This window comes from Elgaria multicarinata, chromosome 9 (genome assembly GCF_023053635.1).
Source record: "Elgaria multicarinata webbii isolate HBS135686 ecotype San Diego chromosome 9, rElgMul1.1.pri, whole genome shotgun sequence".
In the NCBI taxonomy this organism is placed as follows: domain Eukaryota; kingdom Metazoa; phylum Chordata; class Lepidosauria; order Squamata; family Anguidae; genus Elgaria; species Elgaria multicarinata.
The window spans coordinates 86940769-86946869 of NC_086179.1; the positions used below are offsets into that span (position 1 = coordinate 86940769).

Here is a 6101-nt window from a genome sequence, read left to right on the forward strand (position 1 = left end):
ATTACAAGAGACAAAGTAACAGATGAAAGCTATTTTCATCAAGATTACCAGTGCTTCCTGGTCTGGTGACATTTTAAAATAGGCAATATTCATTATTGCATATAACTCCCCCACCCCAATACATACACAACCCTTTCTAATATAAAATTGTTTTGGCTTCAAAATGTTCTCTTAAAGTTTAATGGAATTGTTTTATATGTTATTGTAAAGCGCCTCGATGCCGGAAATGGTGAGGCGGTGCTATAAAAATGCTTTAAATAAATAAATAAATAAGTTCTAGTCAGAATCCAGCAAAGAGTTAAACCCCATTGAAATCACTGGTGTGTGTGTGTGACAGAGAGAGAGAGAGAGGGAGGGAGAGACTGATTATGCAGTGGATTTGGGGTATAATCTTAATGTTTAAAGTAATACGTACATATAATTTGGAAACAAAAGGCTAAATACATTCTTTGGAACCAACTCAAGATGTATTAACATCAAGACTAACATGCTTTGCAATAGTCTATTTTGATGGCAACCAGAGCATGGGTAACTGTGTCAGAGTCCAAAAGCTCCAGATAGATCCACAGCCAGTATACAAGTTGGAGCATGTAAAAACACTCCATGGCCACCGTAGCCACTTGTGCCTTTCCAAAGAGACTAATCTAGGAACACCCCTAGGCTGTGCACCAGGTTTTTCAAGGGGAGTGCCACCTCATTCAGAAAACCATTTGGTCAACTGAACAGCCAAATACAGAAGACTCTCTCCAAAAGATTTCCTCTAGATGACTTTTTGTATTTTCTATTTATAATCTGAATTAATTACGTTTTAACAGACCCCAGAATAGCTGTTTTTATAAGGATACTGTTGTTTTTATGCTTTTTATGTTTTTAAACTTTGTAACTGACTCACTCACTCTCTCCTTCTACCTCTAGCTCTACCAGACCATTTCCCTATCTCTGGTCTAAACCCTCTGTCATCTTGTCCCTGTCTGCCTCCCACAGGCACACCACCTAGTTTATGTAGCACAAACACACTTCATCCCTCCTTCTCACTCTCTCAGCCAATTAGCTCACATACACAAATCCACCATTCTCACCCGGGAGATACTTATCAAACCATAAATCTTCCACGTGAGCGGTTATTTATGGAAGTGAGTGACTCAGTGAATGTCAGAACCAAACCTTAATACGTTAATTTTATTTAAAAAAACAAGAAATCCTTCTTAACAGTGCAATCCTATACATGTCTACTCAGAAGAAAGTCCCATTGAGTTTAATTTTGCTTATTTCAAAGTAAGTGGGTACAAGATTGCATCCTAAGTACTTCGCTAACAAAACAATGGTGTCTGTAGTTAAACTGTACTTGGTGAAAATGGTTCTTGGGAATTCTTTGAACAGTTCTGTACAGTACAATTCCTTCAGAAAGCAGGAAAAATCCTGCCTAACAGAACAATTCGCCCTGCATTGCTAGCTAGAATGTTACTGTTAGTTGTTGTTAGAAAGTACAGAAAACTTCCACAATATTACTTAAATATATTTGAGGAATTCTGAAGCAAGGGGATGGGGAGTGGAAGTGTTTAAGTCTTATGCTGCTCACCATGAAGTCCTACTGTATGCATGTCTACCCAGAGTGATCTCTATGAAGTTCAATTGGAATTAGGATTGCAGCCTTAAATTATATAGCAATTTACCTCCCTAAAGACTAATCTAAACCTTTGCAGATTTATTACTGCAAGCCAAAGTTAATCACATTTCAATAGGACAGTTGGGCTGCAATCCAATGCACACTTTCCTGGGAGTAAGCCTCACTGAACATAGTGGGACTTCTGAATAAACATGCACAGGATTGTGCATCAACAGGCCATAAAAATGCTTAATTTCAACAATATCATGCCCACAGTATTTAATGGGAAGTAATAATTTTAAATTCCTCTACACTTACAATTAGAAACTAAACTTTTTTCCAAAAACAGGTGTGCCCCTTACTCACAAAATGTTCTAAAGCCGATGCTCGAGCAACAAAACCAAACTATCTTCCCCACTGAGCCAAACAAAGTTATGACTACTTATTCCACCTCCTCTTATCTTGTTTTAGAAGATACAGAGCCCAAAATCTTTGGCTGAACTTTGGTTACAGCCCGCAAAATTCCAAACATGTGCTTTATTTATTGCTTAATTTTAAGGGCACTGAAATGAAGCAGGATGCCCACAGACCTATTTCAAACAACTGCAGCGTTTGCAAACCTTTGCTTCATATCTCCCGTTTTGGAAACCATTTTCTGCTGTTTTATTTAATAACTCTGAGAACCCTGAGGGAGAACTGCAGTTTTGCATAAAATGCTTTTAACAAAATGAATTCTCAGTCCCGGCCCCCAACAGAAGGCTCCCGCGTTCAGCTTTGTTGCGTTCAAAAATTAAGAGAATTTAACCTTTGCTTTACTACAGGCCTGGCATAAGAGAACATTACTCGGGGACAATGATATTTTAGGGAGGCCGACACGCCTATCGCTGAAGTAGGTTCACCACGTGGAGAGGGGACAAAACTCAACTTCAATCGATGAAGCAGAAGAAGGCAACTTTTGCCCAGAAGCACGGTGAAGGGAATTACAGGGAGCTGGAGCTCTGGGACACCTTAAATTTCCGAACTGCTCGCCTTTAAAGGCAAGCGGGGCCTTTAGGACTGCTCTCTGAGGGCAGCCACTGGGGCTAGGGCGGCTGTCGTGAAGCTTTTGCAAGCAAGCAACCAGCGTTCCCGCCTTCTCTCACCGACCCAACCTATCTATCCTTTGTGAACGCCTTGTCGCCCAAAAATACAAACCCGCCTTTTCGAAAGCCTACCATCACGCCCGCCCGCAAAACACGTTATCAGCCGAGTAAAAGGGAAGGACAGGTGTGTGCGTGCGCGCTTTTAAATGTATCAGGAAGAGAATGTTTAACCCTTGGATGGACAAGAAGAAGAAGAAGAAGAAGCCGAAGGGACATTTAAAGGCGAAGACAAACGGAGAAACACCCAACGGTAAACAGAAAGCGGATGGAACACTCCGGGGAGGGAGGGGGGAGGGAGCGGAGCGCGCGCCCGCGCCAGGCCGGAGGCTTTTGGCGGCTTCTCCGTGAAGGGAGGAAACCCGGCTCGCGCTCAGGAATCCATGTAACGGGCGCGCGCGCGCGCGGCCCCCACCCTCCCTGCCTGGTCACAAAAAAAAAAAAAAATGTCGGCGGGTGAAAAAATTAACCCCTTCCTTGCCGGGCGCGGGCATTTTTTTTTTTTTTTAAAGCAGCTCTTTTGGGCTACAGCGGCCCAATCCCATCCTTCTCACCTTCCACCCGTCCCCGGCGCGCCTCTTAAACAGACGGACGGAGACTTTCCCCTCAGCCACGGCCCTTACTCAACGTCGGCCCTGGGTTGAAGGAGACTGAGAAGGAGGGGGCGCGTTCCCCTTTAAGTCTCTTGCCGCCGCCGCCGCCGCCGCCTCCCTCCCTCGGCCCAGGTCTCTTTCTTACCGTTTTCCTTGCTTCTCGCCCGCCCGCGAACGGGACTCCCCTCCTCCTCTTTTTGCTAAACCCCAGGCAGGCAGGCAGGCAGGCAGTCCCACAATGCACCGGGCGTCTGGCCGGCCCGGCTCTCTCCCCCAGCGCCGCCTCAACAGGGGGAAAAAAAACCGCCGCCGCGGGAACGAGAGGGTTAATCCACCCCCCCCTTCCCTCGCTTCCACCTTCAACAGCCGCTGCCGCTCCCGCCCCGCCCGCTAGGGGACCTGGGGTGGGGGAGAGCAAGGGGCGGGCTGTATCGGCTGCCGCGGATACCTGCCTTTAAGGGGAGGGGACGGCCCGGCCCGGCCCGCGTGCGCACTTGGGGAAAGATCCGCGGCGGCGGCGGCGGCGGCCACGCACGGAGTAGGGAGGCACGTGCCGCTCGGTTTTCTGGCGGGGGAAAGACCCTGCCTCCTCCAGCCTGAACGAAATCTTCGGAGAAGCGAAGTGGGCTCTATGCTTTCTGTAGAATAAGAATACGAAGCAGTTCTGTAGAATAAGGTCTAAGAAACTGACATTAGGAAGTCATGGAAAGGGAGGGAGACCGTCCCTTTCTTCGCCCCTTTCTGGCGCCTCAGGCGTTAAGCGCCTCCAGCGCCTCTTAACCTCCTTCAGGAAACGAGGATTAAAAACTTAGAAGAAAGAAGAGAATTTTATTAATGTGTTAAATGTATTTAAACACGGAGAGAATATAATTCACATTTTTGATATGTAGAGAGCCGAAAATACACCTTAACCTTGGCCTGTGTATTATTATTGTTGTTGTTTCTTCTTTCCTTTTCCTTATCTTTCTTCTTTTATCTTTCTCTTTTTTTTCATTTTCCTTACATGTAATGTCTCTATGTAATGCTTTTATGTCATGTATGTTTATGAAACAAAAACAAAAAATTGATACGCAGGAAACGAGGATTAAAAATATGGTCGTAGTGCCTCTGAGCATATGCAGAATGCACTTCCAGTCAAACAAGAAGCAGCTTTAAAAACAACCACGAAGCCTGCAGTTCAACCGTCTGTCCGCCCCAATACCGCAAACTACCATGAGGAAGGAATGTATGTGTGCCTTGTAATCGCCTCAAGGGAGCAAGAGGCTGCACATTTATCATGGATGGGTAACTTGTGATCCTCCAGGTGTTTGTGGCCTACAACTCCCATCAGCCTTAGCCAGCATAGCCAATGTGAGGGATCATGGGAGTTGTAGGCCAAAATTATCTCAGACACAGGTTGCTCACCCCTTTGAGGGGGCTCTGGGGCAGAACGGATATTAACTTCCAGATTTATTACAAGACAAGGGTGGCAACACTAGGCACTACAGCCACCCTCCTGTGGGATTTTCAATGTGATTGTTGAGACTTCTTCCCAGACTCTTAAAGAGGGGGAAGAGGTATGCTTCAATCAAGCCGGAAGTGAGTCATTGACTAGATACTCAATATTTATTACATTTATATACCTCCCCATAGCCGAAGCTCTCTGGGCGGTTTACAAAAGTAAAAAACAGTGAACATTAAAAACAAATATACAAAAATTTTAAACTATCAAAAGCATAAAAACAACACTATCCATTTAAAACCACTATTCTGGGGTCAGTAAAAAAAAAACCACCACAGCATATGTTGTTAACTTCCTGGGAAAAGAGAAAAGTCTTGACCTGGCACCAAAAAGATAAAGTTGGCACCAGGCAAGCCTCGTGGGGGAGAACATCATTCCATAATTGGGGGGACACCACTGAAAAGGCCCTTTCCCTTGTTGCCATCCTCTGATGTCAAGCATGGCATCCCCATGCCAATAACAGTCTATAGACATGAATAAGGAACTGAGGGTATACACCCCACAATAAGCTTTTGGGCACCCCAACTCATACACCCACATCTCTAGGGTAATGTCCTAGGTGAGATGGCATAAAATTACATTCAGCCCAATGCCTGTTTCAAGTATAAGATACTTTCAAGCGTTTGGGATGCCTCAATGCTTATAGTGGGGTGCACACACCCCAGTTCCTTATTTATTTCCACTCACAGTGGCTATTATTGGCACCGTGCTTGACTGTGTCTTGTACCCAAAATGCTAACATCAACAGATATAATACTTTTTTATTTTGTTTTTTGATTGGCGTTAGAATATATAGCAGTTCTCATTTTAAAAATCCCAAAGTGATTAGACTACTTAATGGCTGGGAAAAGAAATTTACAAGTTTAGCTTTAGAAGTACTTTCACAAGGGAGGGGCCACAGCCCAGTGTGATAGAGCACATGCTTTGTATGCAAAAGTTCCCAGGTTCAATCCCCAGCTTCTCCACATAGGGCAAGGAAAGGAAAACCACCTGAAACCCTGGAGAGCTGCTGCTAGTCAGTGTTGACAATACTGGGCTAGATGGACCAATAAGGCAGCTTCCTATGTTCCTACAATTATTGTGCTGAAAATACAGAGACACAAACGATCCTATTCAATGTTTGAATGTTTAAATATTTGAAAAGCTTAAAAAAAAAAACCCGACCCATTTGACCCCAAATAATATCATGGGACTGTTACTTTTCACCCATTTCCTATACCAGTTGGTGATGAAAAACCCCATTTGCATTAAACTGAATGTTG

At 44.6% G+C, this 6101-nt stretch overlaps 1 protein-coding gene across 2 annotated transcripts in view; it reads right to left on the reverse strand.

Moving 5' to 3' along the window:
- Positions 1-3657, reverse strand: part of SEPHS1 (selenophosphate synthetase 1) — a 37011-nt gene extending 33354 nt beyond the window's left edge. The window contains exon 1 of one of the 2 annotated variants that reach the window (XM_063134270.1): positions 3484-3657. The gene's annotated coding sequence lies outside the window, so the exon portion shown is untranslated. Of the gene's footprint in view, positions 1-2820; positions 2850-3483 lie in introns of those variants that run through there. The other variant, XM_063134271.1, reaches the window with a different exon arrangement.
- Positions 3658-6101: the final 2444 nt, after the last annotated feature.